This window comes from Coturnix japonica, chromosome 25 (genome assembly GCF_054131305.1).
Source record: "Coturnix japonica strain WE chromosome 25, WE-NBRP24, whole genome shotgun sequence".
NCBI classification, from domain to species: Eukaryota; Metazoa; Chordata; class Aves; order Galliformes; family Phasianidae; genus Coturnix; species Coturnix japonica.
This window is the reverse complement of record NC_140687.1, coordinates 7323325-7343611: the sequence shown is the minus strand read 5'-3', so window position 1 is coordinate 7343611 and position 20287 is coordinate 7323325. Positions and strand designations below refer to the sequence as shown.

Sequence of the window (20287 nt, the reverse complement as noted above, 5' to 3'; positions counted from 1 at the left end):
AGGGACCTTATCTCCTTCTACAGTGTGTAGGGGGCTAGATTGACTAGGACCATCACGATTGACAGATCCTCTAGTATTCACCAACCAAGTGGCTTCTGCCAGATTCTTCTCCCAGTGCTTAAATGTTCCGCCACCCATTGCTTTCAACATAGTTTTCAACAACCCATTATATCGTTCAATTTTACCAGAAGCTGGTGCATGGTAGGGAATATGATAAATCCACTCAATGCCATGATCTTTGGCCCAAGTATTTATAAGGGAATTTTTAAAATGTGTCCCATTATCAGATTCAATTCTTTCTGGGGTGCCATGTCGCCAAAGGACTTGTTTCTCAAGACCTAATATGGTGTTTCGAGCAGTTGCATGGGGTACTGCGTATGTTTCAAGCCACCCAGTGGTTGCCTCTACCATGGTGAGTACATAACACTTACCACTGCGAGATCGTGGCAAGGTGATATAATCAACCTGCCACGCCTCCCCATATTTATACTTTTGCCACCGCCCTTCCTCCCAGAGAGGTTTCATCCTTTTGGCTTGTTTAATTATGGCACATGTTTCACAATCATGAATAATCTGCGCAATAGCGTCCATGGTTAAGTCCACCCCTCGGTCTCTGGCCCACTTATATGTCGCGTCTCTTCTTTGATGACCTGAGGTCTCATGAGCCCATCGAGCTAGAAATAATTCACCCTTATTCTGCCAGTCCAAGTCAATTTGAGCCACCTCAATTTTGGCAGCTTTATCTACCTGATGGTTGTTTTGTTGTTCTTCAGTAGCCCGACTTTTGGGCACATGTGCATCCACATGACGCACCTTTATAACCATATTCTTTGTTCGGGCAGCAATGTCCTTCCATAATTCAGCGGCCCAAACAGATTTACCCTTCCGTTGCCAGTTGTTTTGTTCCCACCTCTGTAACCACCCCCATAAGGCATTTGCCACCATCCATGAGTCAGTATAAAGATACAGCATTGGCCACCTCTCCCGTTCAGCAACATCTAAGGCCAGCTGGACAGCTTTTACCTCTGCAAACTGACTTGATTCTCCCTTACCTTCGGTGGCCTCTGCAACCTGTCGTGTGGGGCTCCACACAGCAGCTTTCCATTTGCGATGCTTCCCTACAATGCGACATGATCCGTCTGTGAATAGGGCATATTTCTTTTCATTTTCTGGTAATTCGTTGTATGGTGGGGCCTCTTTAGCACGTGATACCTCTTCTGCTGGTGATGTTCCAAACCTTTTATCTTCAGGCCAGTCCATGATTACCTCTAGGATTCCTGGACGATTGAGGTTTCCCATTCGCGCTCGCTGTGTAATCAGCGTAATCCACTTGCTCCAGGTGACATCGGTAGCATGATGAGTGGAGGGAACCTGTCCTTTGAACATCCAGTTCAGCACTGGCAGTCGAGGTGCCAAAAGGAGCTGTGTTTCAGTCCCGACTACTTCGGAAGCAGCCCGAACCCCCTCATACGCGGCTAAGATCTCCTTCTCAGTTGGAGTGTAGCACTCTTCAGACCCCTTATATGATCGACTCCAGAATCCCAGGGGTCGGCCTCGGGTCTCTCCTGAGGCTCTTTGCCACAAACTCCAAGTGGGGCCTTTCTCTCCAGCAGCAGTATAGAGGATGTTCTTTACATCCTGTCCAGTCCGTACTGGCCCCAGAGCTACAGCTCGGGCTATCTCTTGTTTAATCTGTTCAAAAGCCTGCTGCTGCTCAGGGCCCCATGCAAAATCGTTCTTCTTCCGCGTCACCTGATAAAGGGGGCTTACAATGAGGCTGTAGTTTGGAATGTGCATCCTCCAAAAGCCTACTGCACCCAGGAAAGATTGTGTCTCTTTCTTGCTAGTTGGTGGAGACATGGCAGTGATTTTGTCGATCACATCTGTTGGGATGTGACGACGTCCATCCTGCCACTTTATACCTAAGAACTGAATTTCCTGGGCAGGTCCTTTTACTTTGCTTCGCTTAATAGCAAAGCCGGCTTGTAGAAGAATTTGGATGATCTGCTCTCCTTTTGTGAAAACCTCTTCTGCTGTATCACCCCACACAACAATGTCATCAATGTACTGCAGGTGTTCAGGAGCACCACCTTGTTCCAGTGCAGTTTGGACCAACCCATGGCAAATGGTTGGGCTGTGTTTCCACCCCTGGGGCAAGCGGTTCCAAGTATACTGAATGCCCCTCCAGGTGAAGGCAAACTGTGGCTTACATTCTGCAGCCAAAGGAATAGAGAAGAAGGCATTGGCAATGTCAATGGTGGCATACCATTTGGCTGCTTTTGACTCCAGCTCGTACTGGAGTTCCAACATGTCCGGCACAGCAGCGCTCAATGGGGGTGTGACCTCATTCAGGCCACGGTAGTCTACTGTCAGCCTCCATTCTCCACTGGCTTTACGCACTGGCCATATGGGACTGTTAAAAGGTGAGTGAGTTTTACTGATCACTCCCTGATTCTCCAACTGGCGAATCAAATCATGAATGGGGAGCAAGGAATCCCTGTTGGTGCGATACTGCCGTCTGTGCACTGTCTTTGTAGCAATTGGTACCTGCTGCTCTTTTACTCGTAGCAGCCCCACAACAGACGGGTCCTCTGACAGGCCAGGCAAAACAGACAGCTGCTTAATGTTGTCCATGTCTACAGCAGCTATCCCAAAGGCCCATCGATACCCCTTAGGATCCTTGAAATGCCCCCTTCTGAGGTAATCAATACCCAGTATACATGGAGCCCCTGGGCCAGTCACAATAGGATGTTTTTGCCAGTCTTTGCCAGTGAGGCTTATTTCAGCCTCCAGCACAGTCAATTCTTGAGAGCCCCCAGTCACTCCAGAAATATGGATTGATTCTGTCCCTTCATGACTGGAGGGCATTAGGGTGCACTGTGCACCGGTATCCACCAGCGCCTTATATTCCTGTGGTTCTGATGTGCCAGGCCATCGAATCCACACAGTCCAATAAACTCTATTATCCCTTTCCCTCCCCTGACTGAGGGCAGGGCCCCTCTATTGGTTACCTGTGATGACTGGAGCAACTCCACTGGTGGTTGGTATGTCTAGTAGTTCTTTCACCCGTGCTCGTAGTGCAGAAGTGGGCTGATCATGCCACTTCCTCATGTCTTCTCCACGGTCACATAGGTAGCGCCACATGGAAACACGCGGTGCAATCGTACTGTTGTTCTTTGCTCGAGCTGGGAAGTGTGTGCGTTTAACAGCTGAGACTTTTGATGATGCAGGTGAGGAGTAGGACTGGAATACTTTGATCAGATCCTTCATTAGACCTGGTGGCCCGTACGAGGATTGACCTTCATCAGTTGCTTCTGATACTATTACGGGATCATCATTATGATTAGTTGATGGAAACAATTTCTTGCACATTTCATCTACTCGGTTTTCTAGCCGTGAGATGGCAGAAACTGCGGCATGCAGTTGAGGGAGCTGCTGATCGGTGGTTTGAAGCATTATAATCAGCTCAACAACTCGGGGCCATCTGTCCACGAACCCTTTAGAACCTGTTACCAATGACTGTGCCATTCTCTCTGGTGCTGTACTTGTGATTTTCTGCCACATGTCAGGATCGGCCCTCACTCTCTCAGGGTCAAGTTCGCTTGGATCAGGGCTGTACAACATTTTCGCCATGGCCAATTCCCTCAGGCGCTGAATACCTTTTTGGACGGTATTCCAACTATCAAATTTAGGCTTCAAAGCATCCTTATAGGGGTACCTTTCTCTCACGGCTTCTAACAGCCGCAGCCAGAGAGTGGCAGCTCCATCCGAACATCTGCTAATCCCTCTGTCGATACCTGCATCTTGGGCAATGTTTCCTAGTTGGCGAGCTTCATTACCATCTAGAGACAAGCTGTTGGCCCCGTTGTCCCAGCAGCGAAGCAACCAAGCAAGGATACCTTCATCTTGACGCCGTGTGAACTCCTTTCTTGAGCCTTGGATTTCAGTCAGCTTCAGAGGTCGACAGTAGGTGATTTCCTCCTCATCATCAGTCTCTTCTTCATGCCTCTTGGTTTTTGCCTTTGCTTTTTTCGGTACTGCTCCATGCCCGGCACCTGGGTTTTCTGCACCCCCCCCCTGTGCTTCTCCTTCTTTTCGTTCTAGACGCGTGGACACCCGTTTCCATTTCTTGCCTTCCACAGGGGCAACTGATATTGCTACTGATGCCTCCTGTGACTGATCAGAATTAACTTGGGCTTGAATCTCAGAACGGAAACTCTCTCTCTCCAGAATAGTATGATACAAAGCACGGTATGCATAAGCCAAACCCCACATAAGGTTTACCTCCTTAGATCTCTGACCCAAATACTCACTTAATTTCTTAGGGTCCTTTAGGTGTTCAAGAGTGAAATCCCATGACACTGCGGGTCCCCATGCTTCTAAGACTTTTCCTAAACCTTTCCATATTCCCTGCCAGTCATCATTCTCTGGTTCTGGAGGAGACTTCCGCATAGAACGAATGCATAGGAACATATATGCATTCATTAATAGTGATAACATGGATGCAAGTATGAACCCTATCTCAGTTATTGAAAGGCGTGTGGAAATCTGAGAGTACAACCTAAATAAAAAGGGTTTTTTTAGCCTGTACAATGAATTAAACATGGTGGTGTTTGTAAAATTGCCTGTTCCATCTGGGATGCAAGTACTTGTAAGATTCGCAATTCCATCTGGGATGCAAGTGTTTGTAAGATTCACAATTCCATCTGGGATGTAGGTGCCAAAATTCTGACCATACCACATCTCATAAAAGTACCAGGCAGGTGTCTCCATCAGTATCCACCTTATTAGGCTATATACCTGCACAATTCCACAACACCAAATTATGGTGTTAATAGTTGACCAATACTTTAAGAAGATCATAATTGCTTTCAATCCCTTAAACAGAGCAACTGGGATGAAGAGTGGATTCATAGCTGGCAGGCTCTGTAAAAGTCAGAGCTAGCTAGCTTTGCTCTAAGGGAGAAAGAAATCCCTTTGTTTTCTACACAAAAGTTAGATAGCAGTGCTGAGAATGTACAGCAGCCCTTAATGTTGACAATTTGTCTGGTATTTCAAGGTCACGTTCTCAGTGAGCAGCTACGAAAAGATAACACTCCCCTAACGAAGCTCTTTAAGAGTAAAGAGAGAGTTGTTCTAAAAGCTAAAAAGCTCTATGCCCGCATCCTCCACCAAAAATCTGTCACGGGTTACTTAGATTTACCTATGCCCGTGACAGGGGAAGCCACCCCGTGGGCCCCCCTCCCGGGGCCCGGAAAGGAGGGGAAAAAAGGGAGTGGGATAAAACAGTGACAATCTAAGGAGGAAAAACTTATTTTACTAAATATGATACCGAAATACAAGATAACACAATATAATATAATTGAGGCTAACAAATTGAACGAAACAGAGAGAGAGAGTCCCCGAAAACCGAGAGGCCTACTGTGAACTCTAGGCGACACGGCTGGAACACTTCCCCCTCTCCGAGAAGTTCAAGAGAAGAAGGAGGGCACTCCAGCCTGGGAACGAGATTATACAGCGTCCTGGTCTTATCAGCGTCCGTGACTTATCATTAACCCTGTTGTTCTCTGGGATATGTAGTCTTCTTCTGTGGACTGCACATTCAATAGAAGTATCCATACTTTACATGATGTTATGATGTGGAATACTGATACTGATTACAAAACCATGACAAGGAAGCGTTGCAGCAAATAAAACCAAAGGAACAGAGAAGGAAATGGAAGGACAAAAGTTAAGAGGTAAACAGTGAAATAAATCCCCTGCCGGGAAGAGAACTTTCAGACATCCAGGTGAGAAGATTGTGACAGATGGATTCATTTACTCAAGTAAGACAAATAAAGAGGATGTGCAAAACGAAGACATCACAAAGACAAGGGCAGAAAGCAGAAGATGCAAGTAGACACACAGCAAAGAGTCCGGAATTTCTATTGGGGTTTCATGGATTTGTTAACATAACCTTGTCTGAAAAACAGAGACTCTTGGGAAGCAGGCAGGAATACTATCAGTTTTGCAAGTTACTCAAAACCAGGAAAGTCTATCTAGTAAAAGACTGGACACTTCTGAAACCAGAAAATAATGCAACACAGGTTTTGAATCTATGTCTATTCAGTTGAGGCAGAATTCAGGCAAGGTGAGACAACAGATCTCAGACTAGAGGACTCCACAGGCAAAGCAGCACAACGGAACAGAAAGCAAACAGTGCAGAAGGACAAGCTGAATCAAATTACTTCTGAGTGCCAACTACATACTACTGGAGACAAAGTACAAGGCCAAAACAGAGTAAAAAAACAATAAACAATTTCAGGATTAAGTATTCTCAACCCTTTGAAATTATGCACAAGCCTTTTCTTTACAGCTGGGAAGCAGAATTTCTGAGAAATTCTGAAGTGTTTAACAGTGGAAACACTTTCCAAAATATTCCTGACTATTCACGTTTTTCCTCTTTGTAAATTTCCTAATTCTACAGTAAGGAAACAGAGTGAAGAAAGGGCTGTCACCCCTGCCACAACTAATGACAACTAAAGAACAAAGGCACAATAGTAAGTAATACATAGATTTCTGAAAACACACAAGCAGCACAGAATAACAGCACTGGGAGGGACTAGGAACAAGTCATTTTGCCCGTCCCTCATGTCTTACAGCAATAAAATCCATAACTAGACTAACCCCAATATATGTCTAAGCTGTTACTGATGAAAATTCTGTAGCTTTTCCAACCTATTCTTCCCAAGCTCTACAAGCTTTACTACTCAAAGGCAGTAACTAACACGAATCTTCCTAACTGATACAACCACTAGTTCATAGCCTGTTTGCCATATAACAAGTTTACTATTCTTCTTTACAGCAACCCTTCATATAGTCACATACAACAAAGCAATTAACTCCTTTGTCTTAAGCTTCAAGCTACTCAATATGTTTCACTAGCACAGTCAGTCATTAAGAATTCATTTTACTTAGGTCCCGTGCAGTTTTTTTTGTTTCTCTTTTCTTGTTTCCTAAAACTGTTGTGCAGACAGTGATCACTGACCCTGCGCAAGAAAAATCACAAATACACTCCTCTGTATTTGTCCCAACCAAAGAGTATCCTGTTGAGAAAGTCTGTTCAAGATCAGTTTTCAATCAGTTTTTCAGATCAAAGGACATACTCTTCCTCATTCAACCTCAGCAGCTTCAAGCTTCAGCTTTCAAGCCATGAATGAAGTATTCACTGATACTGTCCTGGAGTCCTTAACCCTCATAGAATAAAAAAATCATTACGGATGGAAATACCTCTAAGAACAAGTCCAACCATCAACCTATCACCACCACATTTGCAGCGTTTGAGGCACGGACTCAGATGTGAACGATCCAAATCATTTATTACAAGTTCTCACATCCCTTATAGACCTTCACAAGTTGTTATTTTCTAACTTTCCCGTCCGCCCTTACAACTTTCCCAACCACCTTTACATGTCAACAAAGCATTCTACAGAACCCTTTTCAACTGTCCATGCAGGCACGTATCCAATCAGAGCTGTGAGACCCTTCTTCTCCTTGCAGAGGTGTCCTTGGTTCTCATGCTGTTTATCTTGCTCCACAGCTGCTGCTCTGAACAGCTTTTCTTGTATTCCCACAAGTACCAGTGCAGCCACCGCCCTCAGGCACCCTGGCCATCCCTTACTCACTTCCTTGGCAATTTGCAGCTCAGGGGTTTGGCAGATGACTTTTTTCCTGGCAGTTCTTAAGGTTCAAAGTCCAGCTGTAATCTCATTTCCCAAATATGTCACTTCCTGTTGAGTTATTTGTGCTTTCTGTAAACCAAGAAACTCAGCAAAATCTCAGTCTATTGTACACAGTCCTTTTGTTGCTGTGGCAGCCACGTGCTGCAGTAAAGTTCCACCCTAGAATGGAGGATCCCAGATCTCAGGCTCATGAGTTGACCATCATTCAGCTGTTCTCACAACCCTGGGTAACACTGTCCAGGTTAACTGAGACTCTTCTCCCCATATCAGGGCTTTCCTATTCAAAGGCAAATAACCTTGGGCTTCCTTTGGCCAAACCAGGCAGAAGAGACATCCCTCAAATCCAGAAGGTAAACTCCATCTTTTCGTTCCTTAACTTGGTTAATAAAGTGCACGGATTTGCCACCACTGAGTGTATCCATTCAACTATTCTAGTACTTGCCCTCAAGTCTTGTACCAAACTACAGCACTTGCTATCAAAATTGGAATCCAAACTCCAAAAAGTTACCTATTATTTCTTTTATCCTCCTACAGTCCCATAGCCTCAAAGGGCACCGCTTTATCCTGACTAGGCAAGCTCTTGCTTTTAACTTCTATTTAGGGCTTCATTTTTGGCCCTGATGACCACACGACTAAGTGTATCATATTTGAGATTGCTGTAACTCCTGGGGGTACAACATTGTTTTGCCCAGTTTGTGTTAAAGCCAGAGTTACAGTTTTTAATCAGTCAATATCGTTGCACTCTTAGCTCCAGTTTTATTCAATTTCTTGCCAGAGTAACCCAGCAGGTACAAGAATTTCTGTATTCCTGCTTGTTTTCTTAGCTTATGTTTAATTAATCCAAAAAAGGAAAACTTTTCCCGTTGGGCAGTAGCATCTACTACTGTTACAAAACCATCTATGGGTAGTAAGAAGCACCCATATCCACCAGAAAACGAACCTCAATATCCTGCTTTCCTAAATGCAATTTCCCACTGCAGTTTGCACACTGCTTTCCTTCCAGTGAGGTGACCCCCAGGTACATTGCCCAGTGCAACTCAAGGGTAGGTATGGCCAGCCATAAGGACCACAAACCCACAGAGAACCACAAGGTATCGCTGCACAGAAGACTTATTAGGACCCTTAGACAAGGATCTGGGGAAAGTCGTATTCTTACAGCAGCTTCTGGGTAAAGCTCCTACCCACAGCTCGGTTCCATTGCAAGAGTTCTGTTCAACACACAATGTCCTCTGGTGCTGTACCGGAGATTGCCTCTTGCTGGGACATACTCGTGGGGGAGAGCAGTAACAGGAACGCCAGGACAGCAAGGGAGGGATGCCTGATGACAAGGGTGTGCGAATGTCCCCACCGAAGGAAGCAAAGAGAGCCGGCAGAAAGCGATGCTTCATTAGCGTAACAAAACACAGCCCTCATTCCTCCCTCCCTCCTCCCCCGCACCCCTTCCCATCGCCATCCCCCGGGGGCAGATGTGACATGAAAACGAGCTCTGGGCGTGATCGTTGTGGGAATTCCTGCCTTCCTGAGCCTGTGCGGAAGAGGCGAGAGCCTGGCTGGAAGCCATCCGGGCAGCACCGCGGTGGCAGGAGGTGCACCAAGGCCGTCCTGCGGCCAGCTCCGGGCTGAGGGCACTCGGCGTCCTCTGCTCTACGCGACTCCGAGGAGCCCGGCTACCTGCACCAGAGCTGGGAGCAGCCTGCTCCGCACCCAAGGTAGGTGCCCTTCGTGGCTCGTGCAGAGGAGCGCACGCTTCCTGCCCCCTGCCAGCAGCACCGGGAGAGGAGCGGGGAGCGGCCCCGGACGGGGCGGAACCCGCACTGCCGTACCCCAGGCGGGACCCTGGTCCCGGCTCCAGCTCCCGCTCAGCGCAGCAGGTTTGCTGGCCCAGACGGGCTGCAACCAGGGCGGCAGTTCATGCAGCCCGGGCTGGGCTCCGAGGGGCACGGGAACGGGCTGGGAGCTGGGACAGTGAGGAAGGGAGCAGAGGAGGTCAGCGTGCTCTGCTGCCCGGTTGGATCTCTGTAACACAGCGCAGCTGGGGCTGCAGTTCTTCCTCTGGGCCACGGGAGACACGAGACGGCCTCGCTCTGCAGCTGTGCACGCGTGGAATGATGGAAGCTTTAAACCCCCCGATGCCTCCTTTGGAGTGTCTTAATGTGAAGCCTCCAAGTGGAAATTTGCACTCGCCCTGCTCCTCCTCCCCGGCAGCCCCCAGCTTCTCTTCGGGGACCCTGCGGGCAACACGTGCCTCTGGCGACCCTTGAAATGGCGTTACCTTTTGTTTGCTGAGCGCTTGCCTGATGGCTCAGCTGGGGTTGTGCAAAGCCCTGGCAAGGCTTTTGTTCAGGCTGTCCCGGCAGCTGCAGATGCCTTGAGCACACAGCTGCGGGCCCTGAGCACATTCAGCATCTGCAGCAGCTCCGGCACTGGGCTCTGGAACAGACGATGAGAAGCTGGCAGCCTGTGGGCTGACTGGAGCACGCGTTGAGAACACGGCCGAGCAGCAGCAGGTCAGTAAAGCACAGCCCAGGTGCCTTCTGCAAAGGGCACGCGCTGCTGAGAGCGTCCCCTGGCAGTGAGCGCAGTCTGCGTGCTCGGCTGAAGAGGGATGGAGGAATGAATTTATTGATATCATGCAGGTGTCCTGGAGTGCTCTAACAACTGCTTAACAAGGCTGTTGTAACCACGTGGTTGTTTATTGCCTTAATTGTTCTGTTTAGCACTGCTGCTATTCGATAAGTTGCCTTCACGGTTCAGTTAAAATTCCCAGCACAGCATCGGCTGGTGGTGGCTGTGACCGTCACAGGCTGGTTTGGCTGCAGTGCTGTCAGATACTCTCTCTTCTCAGGAGATGGAAAAATAATCTCCATGTGGTTGGATGTTTTGTTGATTTATTGTTGTGTTTAAGTAAGCCATCCTATTTATTTGAGAAGTGTGAACCATCCAGTTGACTCCTCGCCGTTTTGCACTTCCTTACCCGAGGAATGTGAGCCATCACCACTTTTAGGTAACATCAGCAGTAGGTGGTTTTGAGAACTACATCAGTCACCTTTACAGAGTACTTTTCCCAACCCTTTTCTGAGGGCTTGCTTGATTTCAGCAAGCCCAGGGCTACTTCCACTCCTGAGAGGATGTACGGACATCTGCCAGAGGATTTAATCCATTTGCCACCAGGTGTTCCCTCACGGATCTGTGGAGGTGGTGCTCCAGCAGGCTTGCTGTGTTTGAGTGTTGGGGGCTGCATTCACGGTGTTCTTCCATGAACCAGGTGCTTTTCTGCACCTCCTGCTGGATGGTTGGATGGCCATACCATTTTCTAACAGTATTTCTGCATCTCTTTCCTGGGTAGCCGTCCCCTTTGGGCGTGCTTGCAGTCAATCAAAAGATCCCCCAGTTGGCACAGGCTGTCCTTGTTGTATGTCCTCAACTTCCTTCACCACTCAGACCTCCAATAAAACTCCCCTTTCCCATTCCTCGTGTATCACTCTTCAGTTTCCTTAACTGCAGCTAGGGCAGGCAATAAGCCGTCATTCTGCTGCCTCTGTTTGCCTTAACTGTGTAGAGGCAGTGCCTTTAATTAGTGCTATGGGTGCAGTTTTGCATCTGTTTGGAGCCAAACCCTACAGGTGGAGGATGTGTGGCCTAAAGGATTGTAGGCGACTCGGGGAGGTCTTCGTTTATTGTGTGAATAAGCATTACCTGCACAACTTGCACCACGTAGTGCAGCAGAAATATTGTGGAATATCAGTCGCTTTTGATTCTGGGAGGACCGGTGCAGTTCTCTTTTGCTTCATATGTCACTTCCAAACCCGACACGATGCTGATAACACCTTTCCCATTTTGCATCCTATTACTGCCCCCAGTGACCTCTGCTTTCTGCTCAACTACAGCAGTTGCCACGAGAACATTCACAGAAGAATTTGGGACGTGCTTCATGTCTCTTGTCATCGGTTTGTTTCCCTTCTTGCCATCCTGCAGACTTTGCCCATTGGTCACAAGTGGATCCAAACACAGCATACACTCCTAAAGGAGAAGCAGGACTATATTTGTTGATATAATAGGGATATGCTGTAGTGATTTAACAGTGACACAGCAGGATCGGAGGTGGCTGGATACACTTGGTTATTTACTGCATGGAGGGTAGGGTTACGCACACACCTACAGGAGGCCCTCCCATTGAGTCACGAGGCTCAGAGTAGTTCCCCTTTTTTTCTCATGTCTTCAGACCACAGAGGTAAGGAGCTAGGATGTGGCTGGATCCTCTCCTAGTCCCAAGCTTGGTCAAGGCTTTGTGTGGAAGGAATCATACGTGCACAGTCCCTCTAAGACAGAACCTTAGAGAATACATGAAAGCTCCAAAGTAACCATGGGTGTCTTACAGAAGATCTGTATTGAGAAGGAGTCTTGATGTCAAGCTGCAAGGGATCTCTGTGCAGGTGTGAGCTGCAGAAACAGCCCTGCTCGAGGGCAGGTCCTGTGGTGCAGCCCGCTGCTGTGCAGCAGAGCTGGAGGGGCACTTGGGCTGCTCCTTCTTTTGGGGTAAGATGACTGCCTCCTTGCCGTGCTTTGTCTTAAGTCCCCTCTCAGTCTCAGCTGTTGAACTAAGTGTCAGCTACCAGTTGTTTCAGCCTCCCAGTCTGAGACAGCTTTGTGACGGTTCATCTCTTTGAGCCAGACTGTTTCCTGTGCTGCAGCTCATTGTCTTCCTCTGCAAGGCTGGGCAGTGCCCTGCAGAAGGGCTGAGCTGGGACTGGGACTGCTGCATTCCCTCACAGCTCCCCTGCCATTTCTCTTCTCTCTGCAGGCTCCAGTTCAACTTCTGCCTTCCAGCCGTGATCATCCCAGCCTGCAGGAGAGCAGCAAATGGCCGCAGCACATCCAGTTGAGGTAGGGGTTGGGGAAGCAGGCAGGAGAGGCCAAGGGGCCAGGGATGTGAATGCAGGGGAAGAGGGAGGTGCCCTCAGCCAGCGTGTGTGTGCTGGGGACAGAAAAGCAGCTGGGGTGTGAGGTTCTGTCCTGTGCGAGCTGCTTGCCTGGGCCTTGGCTGTTCCCAGCAAGGAGCCTCTTTGCTTGCAGGAGCCCGTGAGCTTTGAGGAGGTGGCCGTGTATTTCAGCAGGGAGGAGTGGGCGCTGCTGGACCCTGTGCAACGAGAGCTCTACCGGGACGTGATGTTGGAGACATACCAGTGTGTGGCCTCGCTGGGTGAGAGCTTGTTTGCCTTTCCTCCTCGTTAGGGCACCTTTGGCTGTGCAGAATGAGCCTCTGCAAGCCGGGCCTTGAATAAACACCATGCAGCTACATATTGACTCACACCACAGTGCCAGCAAGAAAGGAGATACTGAAAAGCATGAGTTTCAGTAGGGATTAGTATGCACGGCACTCTGATCAAAGCCACAGAGTCAGTGCTGGCAAGCAGGCATCAGCCAGGAGGGAGAAAACCAGCCCTTGTGTTGTGTGTTGCTTAGTGCCACCAGCTCCAACTCACAGATGAATCCCTGGTTACTGCTATGGAATTGAGGATTTTCCATGCAATTGCCATCAACATTTTGATGCCTTGACCACTGGTAGACTGTAAGAAAACAAATAAGCTGTTGTAAAGTTAATTTGAAAGAAAAAATATCCCTTCACAATGTTCAGAGATGTCAAAACATTCTTTGCTCCAAGGGAAGCTGTAGGCACAGTGTCATTTAGACCTAAATGGTGGTTTCTCCTTGGGGAGGGGCACAGAGTGGAACTGTTGAACAGGCACTGTGCCAGCATGAGGGAAATGCTCTCTTGTTCCCTGTTTCTCTCCCTGAAGCTCCACTTCCAGCCCCCAAGCCCATGCTGATCTCCCTGCTTGAACGAGGGGAAGAGCCCTGGATCCCAGATGTGCGTAGCCCTGAGGCCATGCCAGGAGACCTCAGCCCAGGTGAGGTGGTGGAGGGAAGGGGAATGTTGGGGCTGTAAGAGCCTTCTCTGCCTGTGTTTTATTTTGGGCACCGTGTGCTATTGCTGCATTTCCTCTGTCATCCAGCAGCTGATGGGATCAAAAATACAAAGGAGGTTCCGCAGAGAAATTGTGTAGCGGAAATGCAGCTGAATCGCATCTCTGTGGAAGAAATCAGAAGGGATGTCCAGGAAGTCCTGCAGCAAGGTCAGGGTGAGCACATCAAGAAGCCCCTGGGAAAGCGTCTGGGAATGACACTGAGGAACCCAGTGGACTCCAACATAGGTCCAAAGCAGCCTGAGGAAACCAGGAGCAAGGATGTGTGCCAGATGAAAAAGCAGAATCCATGCACTGAGTGTGAGAAAAGCTTTAAACTGGATTCCAGCATCACTAGCCACCAGTGCACGCACTCAGCAAAGAGGCATTACGAGTTCTGTGATTCTGCAGAGAGCATGAAATGGAGACTCCACCCCACTGGCCAGCAGTGCATGTACACAGGAGAGAGAGCCTTTGAGTGCTCTGACTGTGGAAAGACTTTTAGGGACAGTGGGAGCCTCACTTCCCACCAGTGTATCCACAGAAGAGAGAGACTGTACAAGTGCCTTGAGCGTGGGAAGAGCTTGAAAGTTATTTCTAAACTCAAAATACACCAACGTGTCCACACAGGAGAGCGACCGTATAAGTGCCTTGAGTGTGGGAAGAGCTTTAAGGATAGTTCTAAACTCAAAATACACCAACGTGTCCACACAGGAGAGCGACCGTATAAGTGCCTTGTGTGTGGGAAGAGCTTTAAGGATAGTTCTAAACTCAAAATACACCAACGTGTCCACACAGGAGAGCGACCGTATAAGTGCCTTGTGTGTGGGAAGAGCTTTAAGGATAGTTCTAACCTCAAAATACATCAACGTGTCCACACAGGAGAGCGACCGTATAAGTGCCTTGAGTGTGGGAAGAGCTTCAAAAACAGTTCCAGCCTCACCATCCACCATCACATTCACACAGGAGAGAGACCCTGCAAGTGCACTGAGTGTGGGAAGAGCTTCAAAGGGAGAACCCACCTCACCATCCACCAGCGTGTCCACACAGGAGAGAGACCATATAAGTGCTCTGAGTGTGAGAAGAGCTTCATAAGCAGTTCTGATTTGAAGCGCCACCAGAGCATCCACACAGGAGAGAGACCCTGCAAGTGCTCTGATTGTGGGAAGAGCTTCATAAGCAGTTCTGATTTGAAGCTCCACCAGCGCATCCACACAGGAGAGAGACCCTGCAAGTGTCCTGAGTGTGAGAAGAGCTTCAAAAGGCGTGCTGAATTGAAGATGCACCACCGTGTCCACACAGGAGAGAGACCATATAAGTGCTCTGAGTGTGAGAAGAGCTTCATAAGCAGTTCTGATTTGAAGCTCCACCAGCGCATCCACACAGGAGAGAGACCCTGCAAGTGTCCTGAGTGTGAGAAGAGCTTCAAAAGGCGTGCTGAATTGAAGATGCACCAGCGTGTCCACACAGGAGAGAGACCATATAAGTGCTCTGAGTGTGAGAAGAGCTTCATAAGCAGTTCTAATCTGAAGCACCACCAGCGCATCCATACAGGAGAGAGACCATATAAGTGCTCTGAGTGTGGGAAGAGCTTCAAAAGCAGCTCTGAACTGAAGATGCACCAGCGTGTCCACACAGGAGAGAGACCATATAAGTGCTCTGAGTGTGAGAAGAGCTTCAAAAGGCGTTCTGAATTGAAGATGCACCAGTGCATGCACACAGGAGAGCGACCCTATAAGTGTCCTGAGTGTGGGAAGAGCATTAAAAGGTGTTCTGAGCTGACACTGCATCAGAGCATCCATCAGGAAAAAGAGACCCTGTGAGTGTCCTGAGTGTGGTAAGAGCTTCAAAGGGAGTTCTGAATTGAAGCTGCACCAGCATATGCACACAGGAGAGAGACCATAGCTTCTGTCGGACATTTTAGAACATTTTGGCCAGGCCTGCATGCAGGGAGATGCCTGGGAACTTGTCTTTTCTCTCCCTCAGAGAATCCCATCTGCTGTGTTACCAGAATGTCTGCACCAGTGAGCTGAAATGGCAGGAAGCCTTGAGTGTGAGAAGGGCTTTGTGCCTAGCAGAGAGCTCCTCACACTCCCAGAAGAACTTCATGCAAAGCTCAGTCCTCATTAAACATTGCAGTCCACAGGACAGGTAGCTACTAGGACTGCATCTCCTGCAGGAAGAGTTTCTCTCAGGGCTGGTGCCTCATTTCTCATGGGAAAACCCCCAGCAGGAGAGACCCTCAAAATGCTGGAGAGCCCAGGGATGAGGGAGACCAATGCTTCTCTCCATGCAGGAAGAGTTTGCAAAGGAGACGGCATCACCGACACCCTCTGCAGAAGGGACTTAACCCAGGAGCTTCAGATGGCCTTTCCTTGCTGCCCAAAACACTTCTCTCACCATGCCCGCTTGCCACTTCTACTCTTCCCACCAGCTGCTTTTTGATGCTGTTTCCTAGTGGAGAAGTGGTTGTGTAGGGATCTGCTGTGTGTCTGTGTGTATGTGTTGCTCTCAGTCATTTCTGGGCGCACTGATGCATCCCAGAGAAGGGTCAGCAGAGCAGTAACGTGGCTCTTGGAGGTTTTCTGAGAATCTTCTGTAGTGGAAAGAGAAGGGGGTGAATAAAGTAGCTGAGTTGTTCTGGAGCTTTCTTCACTGTAGTCTTGTTTTTGCTCTTAAAATAAATGTCAGCATGTGGAATGAGGAGAGGGAAAGGTGCAAGCAGGGTTTCGTTTTGGTGCCCTCTCCAGCCCACTGCTTGCTTCTGGACAAGGCATTTCCTTTCTTAATAGGGGAGATGCTCCAGGCCCTTCACCATCTTCGTGGCCCTCCGCTGGACTCTCTCCAAGAGATCCCTGTCTTTTTTGTACTGGGGAGCCCAGAACTGGACACAATATTCCAGATGAGGCATTAATAGGGCAGAGTAGAGGGGGAGGATCACCTCCTTCGACCTGCTGGACACACTCTTTTTAATGCACCCCAGGATGTCATTGGCCTTTTTGGCTACAAGGGCACACTGCTGGCTCATGGTCAATCTGTCATCCATCAGGACGCCCAGGTCCCTCTCAGCAGAGCTCCTCTCCAGCAGGTCTTCCGCCAGCCTGTACCGGTGCATGTAATTATTCCTCCCTAGGTGCAAGATTCTACACTTGCTTTTGCTAAACCTCATCCGGTTTCTTACTGCCCAGCTCTCCAGCCTGTCCAGGTCTCGCTGAATGGCAGCACAGCCTTCAGGCGTGTCAGCCAATCCTCCCAACTTCGTGTAATCAGCAAACTTGCTGAGGGTGGTCACTATCCCCTCATCAAGGTCGCTGATGATGTTTAACAAGACCAGACCCAGTACAGACCCCAGGGGGACGCTGCTAGTTACACGCCTCCAGCCAGACACCGCACCGGCAATGACAACCCTCTGCACTCTGCCAGTCAGCCAATTCTCAACCCACTTCACTGTCCACTCATCTATCCCATACTTCCTCAGCTTTATAAGGATGTCATGGGGGACAGTATCAAAAGCCTTACTGAAATCAAGGTAGACTACATCTACCGCCCTCCCCCTGTCCACCCAGCTAGTGACATCTTCATAAAAGGCAACCAGGTTGGTCGAGCACGACCTCCCCTTGGTGAACCCATGCTGAGTACTCCTGATAGCCTCCATATCACCCAGTTGTCTGGAGATGGCATCTAGAACAAGCTGTTCCATCACCTTCCCTGGGACAGAGGTGAGGCTGACTTGCCTGTAATTACCCGGGTCTTCCTTCTTGCCCTTTTTGAAGACTGGAGTCTTTTTTGCTTTTATAAACAAAGCTCTTCTTGTGGGTTGCTGAGCACTCTGAGGTTCTTTGAAGTCAATTGACTACAAACCTCCTGAGTGGCCCTCTGTATCTCATAGGACTGGCACTGCCAGATTTTCTCTTGTATCCTAGGCATAGCCAAAGGCCATGTAAAAGGTGACTGCTTTTTTCATCATGGCCTTATTAAAGCTAACAAATATTGGCACTAATGGATTTCTGTCACTGAATACCAGTGTAGTCTCCTCTGTTTACTGAAGGCTGTGCAAAAGCTCTTGGACAGACCTAAAGCTGAATACTGAACAGCAAAAGATCAGCTATGAGCACAGGTGTAAGAGGTGGTGGAAATCCATATTGTCATTTGGAGCTGCTAGGCATCCACAATGATGCACGTGGGAATGGCAGCTGGTGAGTAATAAATGCAAAGAAGGACCCAATCAGCGTCTAACAAATACACTGCAGGAAGATAAAGGAAATCCGTTGAGGGTTTGTATCCTTATAGTGCATGAGGAACTACTTGGAAACAGGTTGGGAAAGCAGAGGGGCCAGGAGGTGACCATAGTGGCCTGACGAATGAAAGCAGCCTCAAATAGATTCATCAGACCACCTGCTGTTGGAGCCAGACTCATGCTGAGCCTGCAGTTGCACAAACCCAATGACTTGCAGCATCCAGGCTGTAGGTGCAGGAGAAATACCATGTACCATTGCCTGCTGGTGGGATGTGCATCTGGCTGCTTCCTTGCAGCTTCAGCTCTGCTCTGCAGCTCCCTGTGTCCATGAGGAAAGCATGTCTTTGCTCAGGAGTGCTGTTTGTATGAAGAAGAGCAACTTATGAACTCCTTCTCTTATGTGAGTATAACCTTTCTCCCCTGCAGTCGGAGGGGATTTGCACCAAGAGCCAGTGGAGAGCAGACTTCCTTGTGCACAGCATAGCCAGGACAAAAGAAATTGTGCTACAGACTGTCAGTTCAGACTGTGTGTTTAGGAAAAGTCACTAATTTTGTGTCTTTCCCTCTGGAGTTTAATACAGGGAAAACCCACTCAGCTGCTCTTCCTGCTGGAGTTGCTGGCTTTCCCCATCCGACAAAGTGATCCCTGTGGTCACTGCAGAGGGAGGCAGAAAAGAATGGATGGCACCACAAGCTCATTATAAAAATGTGGGGAACCAGAGTTAATGAATCTTGGATGAGCCCCTGATCAGCCTGGCCCTGGGTGTGGCAATGGAGGGAGCTGGTCCAGGAGGATCTGATTAAAATCTCATAGCAATGACAGTCCCTAGAATGCAGGAGGCTGTGATGTGTCTATCTGTGCTTGCATCTGGTAGGGGCCACTGATGTAGAGCTGGGATCTCTCTGGATTAGATCAGTAGGATTTCTACCAGGACAGATATTATAGGGATTTACATGTTCCCTGACCTGGCAGCTTGCCCTAATGAAACACTGATTATGCAACAGCAATCTAACTTAAGCTCTAGCCAAAAAAATCCTCTGTGCTGAGAGATGGTGAGAGTACTCTCTCTGCAATGGCAAGGATTTGAAATTGTGCAGTGCATTAAGTTTGCAGATAATGAAACAATCAGGCTGTTTATTGTTGGTGCATGAAAAACAAAACTGGAAAAACTACAATTAGTGCCTGCCCTGAGATTCTCCTAGTTGTATGGCCAGATTAATGGATGAAAGTGTTTCCTTTGTGTGTATGGGAGATTAGTTCTGCTTGTCTCTCATTTCATGGCCAGTGGAGCTAAGGATAGCTCAAGGTGTCTGATATATAGCAGAATCAGAACTGAACCCCGGTGTCCTGCTGCCACATCCAGGAGCTGTGAACCCTCCTTTGCTGTCCAGCAGACCCCCAGTGCTGGGCATCCCTGAGAGCTGGCTGCGAGGGATGGAGGAGTTGCAGGATTCCTGCGTTTCTTGCTACCAGCTGCCTCTTCCTGAAGGAGAAACAAGTAAACAGTGAGTACAAGCAGCTGAGCGTGGAAAGGGATAGAAGATGGTATGGGACTTACCACTTTGTCAGTGTGAAAAGGGCTGTTCCCAAGGCAGTATATGTCCCAGAGGCTGGAATGGACTACAGATGGCTGAGATGCTGCATGCAATTGTTTTTCAATCTTTGCTGTGATAACGCTAAAGGCAGGGCAGCTTGATGAATAGACTGCTGAGCTGGCACCTGTGAGCTTTCAGTGGAGTCTGCCTTCATCAGGACATTTTTTTCCCCTCTTTTGCCCATCTCTGAAGAGGAAATAGTGTCATCTGCACAGTGAAACACCCTGAGACCTACAGCACTAAGAACCTGCTACCAGTACCACCAGGGAGAAAATGTTTGCCAAGCAGCCATCAAGTGCTTTTTCAAAGTTCTGCCACACCACATCCATCTTTCTTCCAGCTGCAGAGACCTCCCACCTTCTCACTCCATGAAGGGGATGGAAGATCCAGCCCCAGGCAAGTGGATGGGGTTAACCTGTGGATTCTTCTAGTGCCAGGTTTTAATCAAAGAGCTGGAGTTATGCCAGAGCCAGTCAGCTGTGGTGGTGGGTGTGTGAGAGTCTAGCACATCTTGATTATTAGGGGCATTAAGAAAGCCATTCAGAATTTAGCGATCTCAAACAGCACTAAGTAGGGTGTTAGAAGATGAGCTAATGTTCCCTTTAATACCCATCTTGGTTCTCCTTTTCTTAATTTCTTTTTATTTTCTTCTTCTTTTTTTTTCTTTTTCTCAGACTTTACAAACCTGTATGAACAATAAAACTAGGTATTGTTTTAATAAGGGACTGCCTCTAAGACACGAGTTGCATTCTTAAAATGCTTTAAATGGC

The 20287-nt window shown here is 48.4% G+C and overlaps 1 long non-coding RNA gene and 1 pseudogene across 1 annotated transcript; one reads left to right on the top strand and one right to left on the bottom strand.

Moving 5' to 3' along the window:
• Positions 1–16329, top strand: part of LOC146756874 (uncharacterized) — a 30804-nt pseudogene extending 14475 nt beyond the window's left edge.
• Positions 16330–19028: 2699 nt separating this feature from the next.
• On the bottom strand, positions 19029–19714 carry LOC146756873 (uncharacterized). Its single transcript, XR_014937186.1, has 2 exons — positions 19481–19714; positions 19029–19405 (listed from the first exon to the last, which is right to left on the bottom strand). It is a non-coding gene; the product is annotated as an uncharacterized LOC146756873 (long non-coding RNA).
• Positions 19715–20287: the final 573 nt, after the last annotated feature.